Genomic DNA, 20,910 nt, shown 5'->3' on the forward strand with positions numbered 1-20,910 from the left:
GGTTCGTTGATAGCAACTAATAGTTGCGTTAATGAATTAGTTTCTGGAGCCTGGAAGACCTCATTACTGATATCAAGAGCAGAAGTAGATAATGGCGTATTATCAATAAGCATGTCTGGCGAATAACTGAGGCCCAAGGATGATCTTCTATGCTGATTAATTTTAGCAACCTTCTGTACCATATAATTATCAATTGTATTCAGTGGAGCAGATGATGCTTTAGCTTTGGACATGTTCCGAGGTGGCAACAAGGCAAAACTAAGGGCTTATAGTCAGAGCAGTAATCCAGAATTTTTTCAAAGTCTGTAGGGGATCTTTCACTTACTTGAATACAACTGGGCAGCGTTTCTGGCCCAGCCCCTGCCTCCTCCTGCCGATGAGGGCCGTAGAGGGCCCGCCCTTTGCCCGGGCTTAGCCCCGGGCGTCCCGCTCGCGTCCCGCGACGCGGGGGCTCTCCTCCCTTTCTAGGGCTCTGGCGCCCTCTGCAGCGCGACGACCTGCGTCACTGCAAACGCGCCGCCGCGAGGCCTGCCGGGATTTGCGGTCTCCCGGAGCGGCGGCGCGGAGTCCGGTGTCCAGGGACTCTTGGCGGTGGCGGCGGAGATGTCAGCGTTCCCTCGCGCCTGCTGCTGTCTGCACAAATGACTCTCGTGGCGGTGGCGGCAAATGCAGGTCAGTGGTGGTTCCCCCCGCTCTGCCGGGGCTCTCCTCCCTTTCTAGGGCTCTGGCGCCCTCTGCAGCGCGACGACCCGCGTCACTGCAAACGCGCCGCCGCGAGGCCTGCCGGGATTTGCGGTCTCCCGGAGCGGCGGCGCGGAGTCCGGTGTCCAGGGACTCTTGGCGGTGGCGGCGGAGATGTCAGCGTTCCCTCGCGCCTGCTGCTGTCTGCACAAATGACTCTCGTGGCGGTGGCGGCAAATGCAGGTCAGTGGTGGTTCCCCCCGCTCTGCCGGGGCTCTCCTCCCTTTCTAGGGCTCTGGCGCCCTCTGCAGCGCGACGACCCGCGTCACTGCAAACGCGCCGCCGCGAGGCCTGCCGGGATTTGCGGTCTCCCGGAGCGGCGGCGCGGAGTCCGGTGTCCAGGGACTCTTGGCGGTGGCGGCGGAGATGTCAGCGTTCCCTCGCGCCTGCTGCTGTCTGCACAAATGACTCTCGTGGCGGTGGCGGCAAATGCAGGTCAGTGGTGGTTCCCCCCGCTCTGCCGGGGCTCTCCTCCCTTTCTAGGGCTCTGGCGCCCTCTGCAGCGCGACGACCCGCGTCACTGCAAACGCGCCGCCGCGAGGCCTGCCGGGATTTGCGGTCTCCCGGAGCGGCGGCGCGGAGTCCGGTGTCCAGGGACTCTTGGCGGTGGCGGCGGAGATGTCAGCGTTCCCTCGCGCCTGCTGCTGTCTGCACAAATGACTCTCGTGGCGGTGGTGGCAAATGCAGGTCAGTGGTGGTTCCCCCCGCTCTGCCGGGGCTCTCCTCCCTTTCTAGGGCTCTGGCGCCCTCTGCAGCGCGACGACCCGCGTCACTGCAAACGCGCCGCCGCGAGGCCTGCCGGGATTTGCGGTCTCCCGGAGCGGCGGCGCGGAGTCCGGTGTCCAGGGACTCTTGGCGGTGGCGGCGGAGATGTCAGCGTTCCCTCGCGCCTGCTGCTGTCTGCACAAATGACTCTCGTGGCGGTGGCGGCAAATGCAGGTCAGTGGTGGTTCCCCCCGCTCTGCCGGGGCTCTCCTCCCTTTCTAGGGCTCTGGCGCCCTCTGCAGCGCGACGACCCGCGTCACTGCAAACGCGCCGCCGCGAGGCCTGCCGGGATTTGCGGTCTCCCGGAGCGGCGGCGTGGAGTCCGGTGTCCAGGGACTCTTGGCGGTGGCGGCGGAGATGTCAGCGTTCCCTCGCGCCTGCTGCTGTCTGCACAAATGACTCTCGTGGCGGTGGCGGCAAATGCAGGTCAGTGGTGGTTAACACTCATTATAAAAAAGGTGTTATAGACTGAAATTTTTTTTTTTCTAAATATGCAGCAAACCAAAGTCTCTTAAGACAGGGACAGGGGTGTACATTACAAGGAAAAGAGATGGGAAGAGAGAACACATTCTATGGTTATTCCACACAACTAAAAAGGCCACTTAAATCACAAGTTTTCTCTACACTGCAAAAACACATGTTAATTCAGCAAAAGCATTTCAGACTGACTAGGCCTCATTTCATGTATCATGTGCCATGTGTTTTAACTTGCACCAAAATGTGTGTGTCAATTTAAATGCAGTCTGTCTGAAGCACAAAAAATAAAGCAATGCCTGACTGCAGATGAAATCTGCTCCATCAACCCACCCTTCTGATGATTCAAATCATAATACCTCAAATTATTATTAAATCATCACTCTTATTTAATTTCACAGGTGACACTTGTATTGCAAAAGCTAAGCATATAACAATTTTACTTGTATTTCTAAGACAAACACAAGTCGTGTCTGTAATCAGATCATATGTAGTCAAGCTCAAATGTTTTGTTTCACAAACAATATCACCACCACCATAACACCACCACCATCAATACTACCACCAATACCATCACCAGTTCCACCACCACCAATATCAATACAAATACCACTATCAATACCACCCTACCACCACCAATACCACCACCACCAATACCCCTACCACAATCACCAATACCAATACCTCACCACCAATACCAATACCACTAACGATACCAATACCACCACCACAATACCACCACCACCACCAATACCACCACCGCCACCAATACCACCACCGCCAATATCAGTACATCCACCAGTTCCAATACCGCCACTAATATCACCACCACCAATGCAACCAATCCCACCACCACCACCACTAAAACCACCACCACCACCAATACCACCACCACCACCAATATCACCATCACCACCAACACCACCACTACCACTACCACCAATACCACCACCACCAGTACCAATACCACCATCTCAGCGAGTCTCTATCACTAGTAATAGCAGGGGAACTGTACGAGGCCGAAGCTGCAGCTCAGACCATCTCTACCTTCCTTCATGCCTGCCATAAAGCACAGCCCGCTCTGCACCAGAAGGTGAAGCCAGGGCCCTACTACAGCTGGAGTGTTTTTTATTAGATCAAAGATAGCAATGGCATTACGCGATGCCACACTGCACACTCAAATCACAGAGAGGGCAGCAAATAACCCCCTTATGCTCTTCCTCCTGAGCCGTGACAGTTTAATCACAGAGGGAAAGGTGTTGGAGCGCTTTGTTAGCCATCGCACCCCATCTCCGGAAAACAATCAACATCTCCTTCGAGACAGCTACCTTCCCAGAGAGCTGGAAGCACGCCGAGATCAACGCCCTACTGAAGAAACCCAAGGCGGACCCAAACAACCTCAAGGACTTCCGGCCCATCTCCCTGCTCCCTTTCCCGGCGAAAGTCACGGAGAAGATCGTCAACAGACAGCTGACCCTCTACCTCAAAGACAACAACATCCTGGACCCATCCCAGTCCGGCTTTCGCAGCAACCACAGCACTGAGATTGCCCTCATCGCCGCCACCGACGACATCAGGATCCTTATGGACAAAGGAGAAACAGCCACCCTCATCCTTCTGGACCTATCGGCAGCCTTCAACACGGTCTGCCACCGCACCCTAACAGCACGCCTCCATGATGCCGGAATCCAAGAGAAGGCCTTGGCCTGGACCACACCCTTCCTCTTCGGCAGAACCCAGAGCATCTGCCTCACACCCTTCCGCTCCAAGACCACCGAGATCATCTGCTGCGTTCCACAGGGATCATCCTCCAGCCCGACACTGTTCAATATCTACATGGCACCACTCGCCCACGTCGCATGACAACATAGCCTCAACATCATCTCCTACGCAGACGACACCCAGCTGATCATATCCCTCACCGAAGACCCCCACACCGCCAAAACCAACCTCCACAGAGGAATGAAGGCCATCGCCAAATGGATGAAAGACAGCAGGCTTAAGCTGAATTCTGACAAGACGGAGGTCCTCATCCTCGGCCCCACCCCCTCAGCCTGGGACGACTCCTGGTGGCCAACATCACTAGGGACAGCCCCAGAACCCACCAACCACGCACGCAACCTGGGGATCATCCTCAACTCCCCCCTCTCCATGACCAAGCAGGTCAATGCCGTCTCTGCCTCCTGCTTCAACACCCTCTGAATGCTCCGCAGGATCTTCAAATGGATCCCCTCCGACACCAGAAAAACCATCACCCAGGCCCTCGTCACCAGCAGACTGGACTACAGGAACGCCCTCTACGCAGGAACAACAACCAAACTCCTGAGACGGCTGCAACGCATCCAGAACGGCTCAGCACGACTGATCCTCGACGTCCCCCAACGCAGCCACATCACACCCCACCTGAAGGGCCTGCATTGGTTCCCCGTCGTCAACAGAATAACCTTCAAACTCCTCATCCACGCACACAAAGTCCTACACAACGCCGGACCAGCATACCTCAACAACCGACTCAGCTTCTACACCCCCACCCGCAGCCTCCGCTCTGCCAACCTCGCCCTTGCCACAGTTCCACACATCCGGAAAACCACCGCCGGCGGCAGATCCTTCTCCTACCTAGCCACCAAGACCTGGAACACCCTCCCTACCAGTCTACGACAGACCCAGGACCTGCTGCCCTTCAGAAAACTTCTCAAGACCTGGCTTTTCGATCAGCAGCAGCTTCCCCCCCCAAGCGCCTTGAGACCCTCACAGGTATGTAGCGCGTTTTACAAATGGAAATTGATTGATTGATTGATTGATTAGTGTTTATAGCTTAGATCATATGCAACTCTCACGTCACACTTTGTGTCTGTGTAATTTACAACACTTATACATCTTCTATACAACACTATTTATCACTACTTTGAAGACATCGTAGGACGGTCTCTTCCTCTGATATTTACAATTTAACAAGTGGTCAAAAAGGCCCTTTCTTGCAATGCAATAGGTCTTGAATTTGCAAGAGTTTAAGCTAGTAGTATTGTAGGTCCCTTATGTCCTCGTCCCATTCATTAACAAAGTGGAGATAACCCTCTCCAGACAGAAAGTACTTACCCAGTATCCCGCCTGTTCTTTTTTTCTGTCTGTCGACAGAATGGACTTTGGATGTGCTGGTGCTGCTCCTGCTGGGGTGGAGTGGCGGTACTTCTCTTCACCCCCACCCGGCTGCCTGGCTGTGCTGGCATGGGGTTTCCTGGACTGTCTCTTGGCCTGCCGGGCTTACTGGGAGTCAGTCTCTGTTCCTGCCAGAATCCTGCTTGGCTTCCCGGCCCTTTGCGGCTGGGGCGTGTGTTCCGGTTGCCTTCTGGTTCGCCGGTGTGTCTTACCGAGCCTGGTGGGACGTGCCTTGCTTGTGAAGGTTCCTCGTTTCTCCGGGATTCCTACTGCAGTTGATGGGGGCCTGGGCGCTGGTGTTGGCCCCAGCCCCGGGTGAGTCCCGCTCGGCATTTTTTTCTTCTTCTGCTTTCTTCACTGGGGTTGAACAGAGATGCTGTTGCCTCCAGAATGGCCTGTTACATTGCCTTCGACATTTCTTACAGCAGGTGGAGGCGGCATGTGTTCTCTGCTTGCCGCAGGCAGGCCGAGCTGCGCCATACGGGAAGCTTACTGCAACTCTGGGGTTGAACCTGGCAAACACAGAGCTGTGAGAGACAGCACACTGCGGGGCAGGAACCTGACTCTCGGTCAAATTGCATGAGTATGGGAGTGTTCACACGAGCTCATATATAAGTTTAGATAACAATTATGTGCCTGGTATTGGGGGTGCTATGCCTCTGCTGTTATGTGCCTCCGCTGCCTGTGCCTATTTGGCTGTTCAAGGGTTCAGGGGACAGTCTTGGGCGGTTGCGGTGTGTGCATGCTGGATGTTGTCACCGCATGTTTTTGGTTCCGGCTGTGATGATGTCCAGGCGGACGCTTGGTAGCCTGCAGCTGACTGGCATCTTATGCCTGTTGCTGTGCTGCACTGTCTTGTGGCTGCGATTTCAGTCCCCGGCCATGATTGCTTCTTGACTATGCTATGCTCTCCATGCATTGTCTCTCCTCCTGCGGGCGGCTGCCTCTCGGGTGGCCCTTACTCATAATTTTGGCCTCGGAGGTCTCTGTCATGCCTGCCGTCATTTTGGGCTCTTCTGGTGCCTGATCCCTTTTTCTGTTGTTGGGGTCTTGCCTTCGTGTTACGGGCATCGCTGCTGTGGCTCTGTTTTCCTTTACGGGGTCTGGCTCAAGCCCCCCCTCCCTTCCACACTGCGCTGGCTGTTTCCTGCCCGGTAGCACTCCGTCCCTCGGTGGTTGTGCCTTTGCTGGTTCAGGGCTGGTATGGGAGATGCCGTGATGAGGCGGCGGTTTGGTTCCTCGTGGTCCCCCGAGTCCGTCTCACTTTTTTTCACAGCCTGGTTCTCTTTGTCAGTGCTGGGTGCCTGGTGGTGTGTTTTGTCCGGCCCTTGTTCCTGGTTGCGTGTCTCCCATTTTGCTGTGTGGTGCTTCCTGGTGCCGACCCTACCACACCTGCCTCTCTGGCTGTTCTTTCTTGTTTTTCCAGCCTTGGAGGGTCTTCCGGGGTGTTCGGCAGTCGTCCTGGGTTGTGCTGTGTTTCTGGCTCCCTTTTAGTGCTCTGGTGTCTTCCTGGGGTTCCCTGCTTATGCCGGTGGCTGACTTCCCTGGGTGTTGCAGTTGGGACCTTGGTCCTCCTGGGCCTGCGTGGCTGCCGTGCTCCTCGCCCTTTTTCTGGTGTGGTTGGGTGTTCTTCAGCTGCCCCCTCGCTGGTGCTTGCCCTCTCCTGGACTTTGGTCCTGCCAGGGTATGCTCTCTCTTTCTGTCGTGCCTGCCCGGTCCCGCTTCTAGGTGTGTTCATGGTACAGGTTCTGTGGTCTGGACTCGGGGTGCTGGATCAGCGGTGTGGTGCGGTGTCCGCTACCTCCTGGTTCTCGGGGTTTGCGCCTGTTGTTGCCTCCATTTCCAGCTGCCGGGGTTTGTCCAGGGCCTTCTTTGTGCGGGGGTATGCTTCGTGGGGGGATAGCTGGCTGGTGCTGACTCCGTCTGCCTGCCTTTTCCTTTCTGGGTGCTGCTTTCCTGGTTGATCCTGGCTCTGGCGCTCCCTTTTGCTCTGTTGCTGGCTTCTGGGGTTTCCTTGGCTTTGCCCTCATGTTCCCTGCTTTTGCTGCACCCCTGCTCTGTTTCCTGTGTCTTTGGCCTACTTCGGTGGGTCCTGGCCGCCACTCCTGGTTCGGCCGTTGGTGCTGCTCGGTCTGGTTTGGGCTCCTGCTCTTCCTTTCTTTTGAACACCCCTCCCCCGGGTGTGTTCCCGGTGGCGGTTCGCCTGTTTGGTCCCTGAGGGTTCGTGCCTCTGCTGTTTGGGCCTAGCTGTCTTTCGCTCTTGCCCTGTCCTGGGCTCTGGCCCATGTTTTCCCCTCTTCCGTACTGCGGTTGGGGTTCCATCTGGGCTTCAGGGGCAGTTGCTCCCTGGGGTGTGGGGGTCCTGGTCTTGTCTGGTCCCCTTCTTGGGTACCTGGCTGGGGTCCGCTGGGGCTTTTCTGGCTCCTGTGGGTTTTCTGGCGCCTGTTGGTCGCTTCTTCGGCCCTGCACCCTTGCCTTTGCTCTCTCTGGCTGGCCAGGCTGTTCGTTCCGCTGGTGTCGGACCCTATCCTGGTGTGTCCTTCTGGGCCTGCTCCTGCTGATGGTTCTCTTCCCGGGCTTGCTTCTCCTGTGGTTCGGTGTCCATGTCTCTACCTGGTCCTGGTGTCTCCGTTCTGGACTGTTGGGGTTGCCCCGTGGTCCTTCTTTGTTGGCCCTCTTTCTGTTGCCTTGTCCGGGCCTATGTGAGGTCCTGGTGTTCGGTGCTTCCAGGTTGGCTTTTCCGGGGTTGCCTCCTGTTGCCCCTGGCCTGCTGGTGTGGCATGGCTTCTTGCGGCGCCTCTTTGGTTTGTTGGCTGTGCGGTCTCTTCTCTGCCGGCTGTGGGGTGTGTATGCCGGGTGTTCCCAGTTTGTTCCTAAGTCCGGGGGCCTGGCTCGCTCCTGTTTGCTTCTGCGAGCTCTGCTCCAGGTGTGGGTGTTTGCCCCCCCTTCTCTTGTTGGGGTGAGGTTCTGTGGTGTTCGTCTTGGCCTCTATTGCGTCCTCCCTCGTGGCTGCGGGTTGTCCACGGTCTGCTGCTGGTCGGCCCTCTGGGTTTTCTGCTTCCTCCGGGTTCCGCTCAGCGTTTTTCTCTGTTTGTTTCTTCCTACCTTCTGTGTGGTCCAGCGGTGGTGTGCTGGGGGTCTCTGTTGACCTTCCTGCCCTTGCTTCGGCCTTTGTGCTGCCTGGGCTCCTTCCAGGGGCTGGTTGGGCCTGCGTGGGCGGGTTGCTTTGCTCTGGTCCTGGCTTCCTGGTTCCTTTGCATTTGTTGCCCTGTTTCTTGGCTGTTTTCTTGACTACTCTCGGGCGTTGGATGGAGTTGGGCCTGGTGGGTGTCTGGTCTGTGGGCTGTGCACCATGGGGCCTATTTTTAGCAGCTCCTGCCCTTGCTGCGGGCTTGGCAGGGGTATTGGGTGCCTGTGGGTTCCTCCACTGTGCTGGGTCGTGTTTTTTTCTGCCCTCTGTGGTTCTGCGGTTTCTTGCCTAGTTGTTTCCTGGTTTGGGGGCTGCCGGGGGTTCTCGTTGCCCTGGACTTGCGCCCTGCCTTGTTTTCCCTCCCTCTGGGGTTGTGGGTTTTTGGGGTTTGTGACCGGTGGCCCTGTCTCCTCCCTTGCTGGGCCTGTTCGGTTCCGGCTTGTTGGTTTCTGGTTTTTGTTGACCTCTCTGTTGTTTGGTCCACTGCTGGTTCTTTCTGGGGGCTTCTTTGGCCTGTGTTCTTTCAGGTTGGCATCCTCTGCCCCTGCTGGTCTGGGTTTGATGGCTGTCCTTGTTCGGCTGGGGGCCCCCTTCCCTTTGGGGTTTTTGGCTTCCTGGAGTTTTCTGGTCTCTGTCTCTTTCCCTATCCTTTTCGGCCTGGCCTCTTGCTGCAGCTCCTTCCTCTGGGTTGGGTGCATGGTGTTTGTTGTTTGGTGGCCCTGGTGGTGCCCGTGTTTCTTTTCAGGTTCCTAGGCCTCCTCTGTGGGGTTGGGCTGGCTTCCTCCTCTGTCCTCTCTGGGGGCGGGTCGGTTGGTTTGGTGCATTGGGCCTGTTTCTGGCCTGTGATTCACTTCTTCCTTGTTGGTCTGGGTGTTTGTGCCTGCGCCCTGTTGGCTGGTCTTGGCTTCTTTCTTAGGCCTTCTTCAGGGTGGTCATGTCTGCTTGGTGTCTCTGCGGCTGCCAGGTCCTGTGTGCCTTCCTTGTGTTTCTGGGCTGGGCTGCCTTGTCTGGTGGGTCCATTGGCCGTATCCTTTGGGTCTTTGCCCTGGTTGCCCTGTATCCGGTTTGTCTGGTTTTTGGGCCTCCTTGTGGTGGCTCTGGCCTTCAGTTTTTTTCTTAGTTGTCTCCGGTCCGTGTTTGGTCCCTGCTATTCTGTTCTGGGTTGCGGTCCGGTTGCTTCCTGCAGTTCCCCCTTCCCTCCTTCTCTGTGCTCCCTTGGGTTGCTGTTTTTGTTGTGTTTTCCTGGGTGCATTTGTGAGTTTGGAAGGCCGGTTTTCTGCTTTGGTATGCTCCACTTTGTTAATGAATGGGATGGAGAACATGGGGGACCTGGGGGTAATGCTCTATTACTTACCGGTAATCTTCATTACTCCGGGTCCCGTTGTCCTCATCCCATTCATACGCCCCTCCCTCCCGCCTGGACGGCCGGCCTTCCTGTTTGAGCTTGGTTGTACAGGCGGGATGCTGGGTAAGTACTGCTTATGTACTCCCGGTGGGAGGGGCAGTATTAGGGTCCCAGCATTCCTCTTGTCTTTTTTTCTGTCGGGAGATGGTTATCTCCACTTTGTTAATGAATGGGACGAGGACAACGGGACAGGAGTAATGAAAATTACCAGTAAGTAATAGAGCAATGCCTTTCATTTATATTTTAAAACCCAAAATAAAAGGCATTGTCATTTACAATGCCAATAGTTCAAACTCGCGTGAATGGGAGACCTATTGCATTGCAATTGCTTGTTTTATATGTTGATGCAAGACCTCAACTGACCCAAAGGCTATGCATACTCTTTATGTATAAACTCAATTTAGTCAATTGCATGTTTCGTATGAGTCTATCTTCTTGTGCAAAAGCATCTTCAGACTGAAGCTACACAAGTTCCTGGATAAATATTTTTCTGCTTACATCTCTTCCCATATATCTTTAGATTCTGCCTTTTCTAACTTTGTTATATAGGATGTGACATGTGCAATAGTAATTGAATTGACTGCAGCAAAATGAAGGTCCATCTTTTCATTCAACATAAACAAAATGACAGGGTTGTAGTCACTAATATGTTTGGAAGCCTCACTTCCCTTAATGTTGAATATGTTGTTTTGTGATTTGCTAGTGATGGTATGTCTGACTGCAGGAATGAAATTGCTAATCTTCCTCTAAAAATAACAGGCCTAGGGAAACCAAAGCAACACAGTATTTCCCTTTTGCTCAGTATCAGCAATGACAATACATTCCTGATATGTGTGACTGAAATTTCCACACTTGCAGTTTAAGGTTCTATTCTGGGATGCATTTTCGATCTCACAAGTAACATACTGGTCGATAAATGACAAAACTAATTTTAATTTTGATGTACCTTTTATACAGAGTAAAATCTGAATATCGGGCACCTTTGGATTGACACTCTTTCCTCCAAAAGTAGTGAACAGCCTCACCAAGTAGAGTATTTTTTGTGCCAGATGAAGCAAAGTATGACTCATGTGAATGAATTACTGTTAAGAAGTACTACTGAAGCCAAGTCAAGTTTAAATGTTCTTCTTTATTCCACCAACTTGAAGTACACCTGCTCGTCTCTTTTCCTTCAAAAGACTCCCCTTCTCTCTCTAACTAGGTGTTATCACCATGGTAAAATAATGACATCACTGGGAATCATCTCTGTGAGACATGATTCTTTGAATAAGTAGGTTACAACACATTTCCCTTTTATTGATATGCAACAAGGAGTATGAAATATACAATTGTGGAACTAGAAACAATAGAATGCTCTGCAATCACCACCTGAATGTGTGGGAAATATGATAAAGAATTTTAACAGAATTAAAGCTAAAAATGGAAAAGAAATACATTGACATCATTTCCTTACAATACTCAATTGGACTGCTAATGAAAAGGAAATAAAACTAATAATGAAAATAAATCACATTATCAGAAATATAACACTATGTAATCCATAAACGTTCTAATGACACCAAGCAACTCATAAAGACATAACTTTGACACACTTTAAGTCAATGTATGCCCCAACTACCACCTTGTGTTAGATTCAATCCTTCAAATATCAAGGCTTCTTCCCGAGTCACTGATTGCAATGAACTCCACCTTGACTCAGTATATTTTCCACTACAGCAATCTCCCCTTCATTCATGATGCTCTACTCCAGTGATGTACTCATATGCTCATCATTATCTTCACTCCTTGATAGACATGACATACTCCAAACCTCCACACCCTCCAGAACCAACACATTTTTTTTCACTTGGATTATGCATTATGGGCCTATGAGCTTTGACCTGCTTTTAGGTGACCAGACAGGTTTCTTTATGAGAGCCATATCACCCACTCTTCATTCTCGTTCACCCTCTCTATGTCTGTCATCAAACTGTTTTTTGTACCTTTGTTGGCAAAGTTTCACAGCCTACGAGTCAAATGTTTGTGCAGCATTTTTTTTAAATCCTACCAGGCAGGATTTAACTTACTGCCAGCCAATCTCCCCTGCCAACACTGAAAATGGGAGCATTTGGTGATAACCTTTGTAGTGTTACGCTGTGCTCAGAGTTTGCCCTGAAGCACCACTGCTGTCTGAACACATGCTTTTACCAATTGGTTCATTCTTTCTACAAAGCCATTGGCCTGGGGAGAATACAAGGCTGTGCAATAATGATTTATAGCCAGATCATTATATTACAAAATGTAATTTTTTACAAGGATTGTTTATGTGCAGGAAGGGTCACCTTCCTACTCTTAAACAATTGAAGGTATTTTGCTTTTTCCATGTGTGGTACACAAGGCAGCACACATGGAAAAAGCAAAAACAATGAGAAATAAAGAATTTCTCCTCATTTTGCCAAGTTAAGAGCAGGTTTTTCCTGGTCTTAATTTTGGCGCTGCCTCCTATGTACACTGTCCTTGGAAATAGAGGGCAGCATCAATATCAATGGGTGTTGCAATGGAACACCCACTACAACACCCACTGCCCACCCCTTTCACGCTAAGCATAGCGTGAAAGGGGGCTTTCTTTACTAGGCAGATTTAAGCCATATTAAGCAAATCTCTATTGCCATGGAAATGTCACAAAAAGTGATATTCTCGTGGCGATAGGGGCTTGTACATATACCCCTTAGTTCCTACTTGACACTCCAAAATTGTTCTACCTTGTCTTGATTATTCCTTAAATCAGGCCTCACTGCCACAACAAAGTGCATGACTTGCTTCCTTGTTTCATCTTTCTCTGCTTTAGATTCCCATTCAGTCTTGTTTATGGCTGTCTCCTTTACCCACCAAATCTGCTGATCTACTTCCTGATCAACTGCCCTTTCAATTGGTAACTTGGACAGGCAATCCACATGTGCATTCCTTGCTTATGGCAGGTCCTCTACTTGGTATTTATATTCAATCAAACTTTCCATCCACCTTTTGATTCATGGTGTAGTATTATCAATATTCCTACACCCTAAAAGTTGAATCAAAAGTTTATGGTCCATCCTCATAACAAATTGCAATATCATGTGGAAGCATTTATAGTGATGTACCACCCACATGCATGCCAATGCCTCTCGCTCTATCACCAAATATCTCTCCTCTGCCCCTCCATGGAACGAGAGGCTCGGGCAACCACCCTTCTTCTCCAGTGATCATTTGAGGCAATACTGCACTCAAACATTTCATACTTGCATCCATGGTGAGGGTGCTTTTTTAGTAGAATCAAATTGTCCCAAGGTAGGCATTTTGGCTATTCTGTCCTGACTAAACCAAAAGCCTTTCCGCAATCCTGAGACCAATCAAAGCTAGACCCTTTCTTTAGAAGAAGTCTGATTGATTCACACTGGCTAAATTAGGAATGGATTTGGCATAGTACTCTGATAGACCCATGAAAGACCTGATTGGGTCTTTAATGTGGGAGTAGGTGATTCCAAAGTGGACTTGACTGGATCTAGCCTGGTACTTATCCCATCCCCAAAAATAGTTTGGCTTAAGTAGGACACCAAATTTACACAAATTTTTGCATTTCTCTCTTTTGAGTGTGAGGCCTCTTTCTCTCAGTCTCGCTAGAAACTGCCTCAGGACAAGATAATGACTCTGTGTGTCCTACCCTCATACCAGCATTTCCTCTTGGAAGAACATCACAGAATCAGTCCCTTTCAGCACATTCTTCATGAGGCATTAAAAACAAGCTGCAGCTAAGGCTAAACTAAAAGGCAATCTCACAAAGCTAAATGCCTTTAGCCGTGTCACAAATGATGTCAGGGCTTTAGAGTCCTCATGCATCTGCACCTGTTGGTACCCAGCCAACAGCCCCATTAAACCAAACACCCTTGCATCCCTAAGTCATGCTAAAGCCTCAGCTATGTTAGGCAGGGACTGACTATCAACCCAAATACATTGATTAATGTCCCTCAGGTCCACACACCTCCTGATTTTGTGCCCATTGCCCTTAGGAGCCAACACAATGGGAGCCAACCACTCAGATGATTCAATCTCCTCGATCACCCCCAGGGACAACAGTTTATCAATCTCTTTTTGCAGTGGCCATAACATTAAATTATGCACTCTTCTCACCCTCTGCACCATGGGCTTGGCATTGTTTTTCAAAATGATTTCTTGTTGAAAATCTTCTAGTAAACCCTGCTCATCTCTAACCCTTTCCATGCTCATGACGGCTCCACGCCGTCATAAGCCACGGGCAGCGTATGCTCAGGACGGCGTGGAGCCGTCATGCATCTGCTGCCCACCCTCGCTCCGCCTACATGGCCCTAATTCCCCGCCTGTGCGGGCGAATTAGTGAGTGGGTGGGGTCATGAATGACGCCTCCATGCCGTCATGAGCACACGCCGCCTGTGACCCATGACGGAGTGGAGCCGTCATGAGTAAGGGGCCACGCCGACCCCTTAGCCCCGCCGGCACCACGGCTGAATTCGCGCCGCGGTGAAAAGGTTAGACACACCCTGGAATTCTTGTAATACAGCCAAACTTTCCCACACCATGGCAACTAATTGGACAAGTTCTTGTGCATTGGGACTGAGTTTGATCCTCAGGTCTCTCTCGTACCGCCAGCCTAAGAGATTGTCCCCACGTTTGGCCATGTAAACTTTGCGTATTTTCTGCCTATCCTTAAATTCGATGTCCTTGACCATTTATCCAATCAGATCAATGCTCACTCCCCCATAACCCTCTAGGTTTAGCTCTTGAGTAGCAACTTTATATTTCCTTTCCCATAAATCATCTCCCAATTCCTATCGCCTATGAGTGTGTGAAGAGAAACCAAATCCGCATGGACCATGAGTTTCCACCCACCAATGGTCATTTCACACTCAGGCATTCTGATCCGCCTTCATGTTGCGCACACACATGCCCTAAGGGCATGTGTGTGCACAACATATGTGCACAGATCAATTTCAGGGGTGCAACAGGGTGTCTTTTGGACACGCCTGCACCCTTGAAATCGCATTCTCAATTTGCGATTTGCTAATTGCGATTCGCAAATTGAGAATGTCTTCCCATTCATTCCTATGGGCCTCTAGGCCCAAAGGAATGAATGGGGAGGTATTCCTTATTTGCGACTCGTAATTTGCGAGTCGCAATTAAGGAATTTTTTATGAAATCGCTATTTTTTTAGTGATTTCTTCATGTATTGCATTTTGCTATTCCTTAATAGCGAATCGTTATTTTTCGCTATTAAGGAATAGCAAAATGGGTTCTTGATGCATCTGGGGGTATGGGCCATATGTATCATACAAATTCGCATTCGCAAAGGGCCTTTGCGAATGCAAATTTGCTAAATGGGATGTATGAATGAAAATCCAGGGCAAAATAAGGAATCGCAAAATTTGCGATTCCTTATTTTGCAATTGCTTTTAAGGAATCGCAAATTTTGCAATTCCTTAAATGCAATGTATGAAGCTAAATAAAATTGCTAATTGTCCCTAAGGAATTGCAACTTCAAGTTGGTGGTAATTAGCGAATTTCTTGAAAAATGCCCATTTTTTAGCATTTTTCAAAGTGCCATGTGACGCACATACATGCCTTTAGGGCATGTATGTGCAACACATGTGCACCCATGCTTATTTCAGGGGTGCAACAGGGTGTCCTTTGGACACCCCTGCACCCTTGAAATTATTCTCAATTTGCGATTAGCAAATTGCGAATCGCTAATTGAGAATAAATTCCCATTTCTTCCTATGGGCCTCTTGGCCCCTAGAAATGAATGGGAAAGTATTCCTTAATTGCAAATTCGCAATTTGCGAATTCGTAATTAAGGAATATCAAGAAATCGCTAAAAAATTGTGATTTTCTTGATTCATACCAATTAGCGATTCTGAAATAGCGATTTCTTAAAAACCGCTATTACAGAATCGCTAATTGGTACTTTGATACATATGGCCCTATATCCTGAACATACCCTTTAGTCCATGAGGGTTTTGAATGAGTGTTTTGTTGTTCTCATTTGTCTCCTTCCCTACAGTGCCATTGTATACTCTATCCACTGTGTTAGGGAGTGTGCTTCTCATTTTCTTGACCCAACCAGAAGTACTCTCCATTCCAGCCACATTGTTTACTGCCTCCTTCAATGAAAGGGTTTTAGATTCGTTTTTCCTGGGCTCTAGTGTCGTTAGTACAATGCACACGTTGATCCCTTATAAGCAAGTCCCTCAGGTCACTAAATTTGCACGTTCTTACTAAACTTTTCAGATGCACTATATAATTGCCCGCTCGCTCACTTTTTGTTTGAACTCTAGAAAAGAACTTTTACCTCTCCATGGCAAAATTGATGCATGGGCCAAAGTGCTGGTCTAACATCATAAGTGCCATATCATAAATATCTCTTAGTTGGCCCTCCTCATCGCCAAGTTCAATCTCCTCCAGACTTTCATATAAATTATGACCTCAAAACCCAGGTTGTACAATAAAATCCCTTTTTTCCTGGCTGCTAAGATATTTTCCCCTCCTATGGCAATCAGATACACGTCAAATATTTTTCCACTTCTTCTAGGGTAAAAGTGGCTCCCCAGTCCGATAGAAATTGTGGTGGCTATGACATTCCTGTCACTGCAATGCTAACCTTTAAATAAGTACAAACAAGAAATCAAAATAATAGAATGAAACCATTAGCTAAAAAAACTCCACAAATAGCAAGCAAAAATAGTAAGTTCTCAAATAACAAGGTAAAATAGAACTTCTGCAATTCATTGACTAATATAATAACTTAAAATTAAATACTGGTGCTTGACTATGCTAAAACTACTATGAGTTAACCATGAGTTCCAATGAGTTGTTTTCATCTTTCCTCATCAGTACTGTGCTGCTCGAAAACTGAATTACTGAAGTTAGCATTTATGCATTGTTTGTTGTGCTCAAATATGAAGCTACATCACCACTGATTGATGCCTGGTAAACCTGCCCCTCAATTTGGCTGCAAGTAACAGACCAACCAGAAACGTAATCCAAGTTTGGTAACTAAAAAAACAGTCTCAAACAATGAAGTTGAACACACTCATCCTGCAGAGCGCACAACTCTTTCAGGGCTCCCCCCGAAAGTCAATACATGCTACTGCTCCCGCGGCCGCAAAGAATGTCAAGATTGTTGGTGCAGCCATGCGTCAAAACTCACAAGAGCCACCCAGCAACAAGGAGCCAGCACATGACCTGTCAGCATGCGGCTCGCCCATGCGACTTGGAATCCTCCCCATGGTATGCACTTGAGGTGTTTTGGTCCCAAGGCCCACATGCAGGGCAAATAATCACATGGACACCGTGGTATGGTACTGGGAATTGGCCCAGGGCACGTGCGCCCATCCCCTTTTATTAGCAGGGTCACCTGACTGGTGACGCCTGTGATGGGTGGGTGTTGGTGTGGGTGTAAGAACAGGCAGAACACTAGAACGTGTCCCACAGGACACTACATCCCTCCCAAACTTTCATGAAAAAAGAAACAGACAAAAGTTCAAACTATGAAGAAGACAAAACAATGATACGCAGCACCAATGAGTCAGGCCAATTGCTGGGCAGTGTTGGAGTTCTGGACCACATGGCCAGGAAAGTTTAATCCACCTCAGCAATATTGTGCAGACCGGCCTGGTCTCCCGGTGTTGGAGTCTATGTACAAAGTTCAAATATTGGTGCATCTGGAGCAGTGGTGGAGTCCACTTCTGAGAGCTTGCAGGTGGTCAGGTGGTTCCGGTGGACGACAAACCTACAGCTATTGAAAGATGATCTTGGTGGAGAAGGCTTTTCCTTGCAGGTGACGCACTTGATGATCTTTTCAGCTCCTGACAGCCAGGCAATTTCAGACTTGCCTTTCTTGCCTGGACTCCTCTTTCACTGGAGTTTCCTGGAGGGCCTTCCTGCCAGGCCGCCATGAGACCGCGTGGACTGTGCGGGCTTCGTGTAAGCCCCGCAAACGTGTTGCTGAGGATCTGCCAACAGGACCACTGCCAAGTCGCTCATGTAACACAGAGGGTGGTGTCTCAGTCTGTTCTCGATGTCAGGACTCAGGTTCTGTGCCTTCCTCAAGTGGTCTTTGGATGACCAGTCTTCATCTTTGACCTCCATGCTTCCTGGTGCCTATAGTGGAGCTGCTGCCGACGCATCTCTCCGATCTGGATTCCCCTCTAAGAGGAGCTCAGTTGAGGCCCTTGCCCCTGGATTGCCATGTGACCGCATGGGCTGTGCAGGACTTTCGTAGGCCACGTGGAGGGGTTGCTGCAGAACTCCCAACAGGGCCACGGCCAAGCCTCGTGTAACCCTACTGCTCTACTTCGGCAGGCTTCATGGTGACGGGGCACACACAACGTTCTTGGGTGGCTAGCCTTGTTGAACTCAGGTTGTCTGGAGTGTTCGGATCCACTCTGGTGGTGCGATGCTCTTTTGACATCCTTGGTGATGATGCACCTGGATGACGATGACGAACACAATAATTTTCCTTCAGTTTGGCAACAGGCGGCGATCTCTTGCCTTGGGTGACCTCGTGGAGTGAGGAGGACTGGAGGAACTTCGTGGCTACTTGCAGTTGTCTTCCAGCAGGTGCACTTGCTAGGCGTGGTGCTATTGATATCAAGCAGCCGGTGATCGGTGAGAGGATGGTTGAACTGCGAAGCGTGGAGCCTGGATGCAGATCGTACTTGATAGCAGCCTACAGTTGGTCCTCCAGTGAAGCTGTCTCCAGTGACGTCTCTGCACCCCGGTGCCTGGCTTGTGCTGATGCAATAAGTAAAGAATGTGAAGCCTACGGAACAATTACACATCTATTTTTTCAGGAATAGATACCGTAAATTATCTATTCTTCAATCAAGTTATTCTTTTTGAGGTAAATCGTGAATTTCTTTTAAATTTCTCCAAATGTAAGGCAATTTAAACAAATGATCTCAACTTATTGGTTTATATATTTCCTTTTAATAAACCATTTTTTCAAAAATTAGTTATATCTCACTTGTTACACATATATATATACACAATTCATACATATGTATATACACAACTCATACATATATATACACAATATACAAACAAACTTATATATATATATATATATACAAACAAACACAAATTCCCTTGAACCGTTTTCAGGGTTATTTGCCCACACTAATATCAAAAAGGATGTTTATCCACTCAATTATACAGGAACATTCCTTGTATACAGGTCACCAGAACAACGTAGGAGCATCCAAGGTATCCTCCTTTTAACCTCTTATTATTTTAGTACTCCTTACAGTTCATTTTCTCATGTTCTCAAACAATTTATATGAAATGGTGCCTTCCAACAGATATTGTGGACGCGTTTCAGCCTCTCATGATTTCAGGCATCATCAGGACTTTTAGGGCAAACAAAAATCTACCGTCATCTCATGCATTCATCCGCAGTCTCGATACTGGGCTCTCACTTATCATCCCAATCAGACCGCTCGACAATACCTCCGTCAGCAATGATCGGGGTCACCACTCTCCACACCTTCTTTCCTCCGTTATTCCTTACTTAATTCCAACGTAGAGTAAAGCATGCTCTCAGGCCGCCATCACGATCACTTGGGATCCCGAGTTGAGAACATGAGAAAATGAACTGTAAGGAGTACTAAAATAATAAGAGGTCAAAAGGAGGATGCCTTGGATGCTCCTATGTTGTTCTGGTGACCTGTATACAAGGAATGTTCCTGTATAATTGAGTGGATAAACATCCTTTTTGATATTAGTGTGGGCAAAGAACCCTGAAAACGGTTCAAGGGAATTTGTGTATGTTTGTATACATATAAGTTTGTTTGTATATTGTGTATCTATATGTATGAGTTGTGTATATATTTATATGTATGAATTGTGTATATATATGTGTAACAAGTGATATATAACTAATTTTTGAAAAAAAGGTTTATTAAAATGAAATATATAAACCAATAAGTTGAGATCATTCGTTTAAATTGCCTTACATTTGGAGAAATTTAAAAGAAATTCACGATTTACCTCAAAAAGAATAGCTTTATTGAAGAATAGATAATTTACGGTATCTGTTCCTGAAAAAATAGTTGTGTAATTGTTCTGTAGGCTTCGCATTCTTTACTTATTGTATTGTTTACCCAGATGCCTATGGGTTAATCGGGTTCCCCCTGTAATATATATGGCTTGTGCTGATGAACACCTTCTCCAGTGCTGGCACGAGTCCTCTGTCCTGTCAGTCTTCTCCTTTCCTTCTTGTGCACCTATGGTTGTTGTTTGCCCTGTGGCATTGTGCTACCCTCTTCTCCTTCTTACGACCAGGTTCATCACTTGGATGTTGCAGCCTGCCACATGTCTCATGTTTGCGCCACATGGACATCTTACTGGTCGTGTCCAGTTCTTAAGATGGTGTTGACTTGCTGCGGACCTGTCACAGGTCTGTCCTGTTGGTCGACCTTGCTTCTTCCTCTTGACGACTTTTCACGGGCATCATCCCCTCTTCAGGGTTTCGCGATGCTCCTCTTCTCTTCACTCGAGAGCATTGTGTTTGCGCCTGAGACTGCACTGTTGTGGCAGTTGATCCTGCCTTCATTTGGGCATGCTTGGTAGGGTTGGTCACTTCAAGTGACATGCTCCATCCTTGCTGTACAAATGTGGAGCCTGGCCACGTGTTGCGTGTCTTCAGAGCACATGTTGCCATGGCAGGTTGCCATGTGGAGTGTGCGACTCTCCTCTTGCCTTCCTTGGGTCATTGGGAACTCTGTCTTGAGGCAGTGTAAGGGAGGACACTCTGCTGTCTTCGGACCGCTGCAGGACTTAGCTGGTGCAGTGGAGATGTAGAGGCTCTTCCTGCTGCCTTCAGCATTGCTTCTCCTCTGTGGAGGGAACTCTCTCTCCTGGGCACCTGCCCATGTCGCCAGCTTCTTGGTGTCAGCGTCAGGGCACCTCAGACTCTGAGTTCTTGGTCATTCTTCGTGGCAGACCCTTCCGGCACTTTGCGTGCTTGCTTCTCCTTCTTGAGGTGGTGGCCGTTCTCACCAGGAGTGTGTGGCACAGTTTCTTCACTTATGGTGGCATCAGACAGTCACTGAGGGTGCACATGCACACCGCACGTTTTCATGCCCGTTACGGGGCGTCCTGCTTGTCGGCTTGATTTCTTGAGGCTTTATGT

Source organism: Lissotriton helveticus, chromosome 7 (assembly GCF_964261635.1).
Source record: "Lissotriton helveticus chromosome 7, aLisHel1.1, whole genome shotgun sequence".
NCBI classification, from domain to species: domain Eukaryota; kingdom Metazoa; phylum Chordata; class Amphibia; order Caudata; family Salamandridae; genus Lissotriton; species Lissotriton helveticus.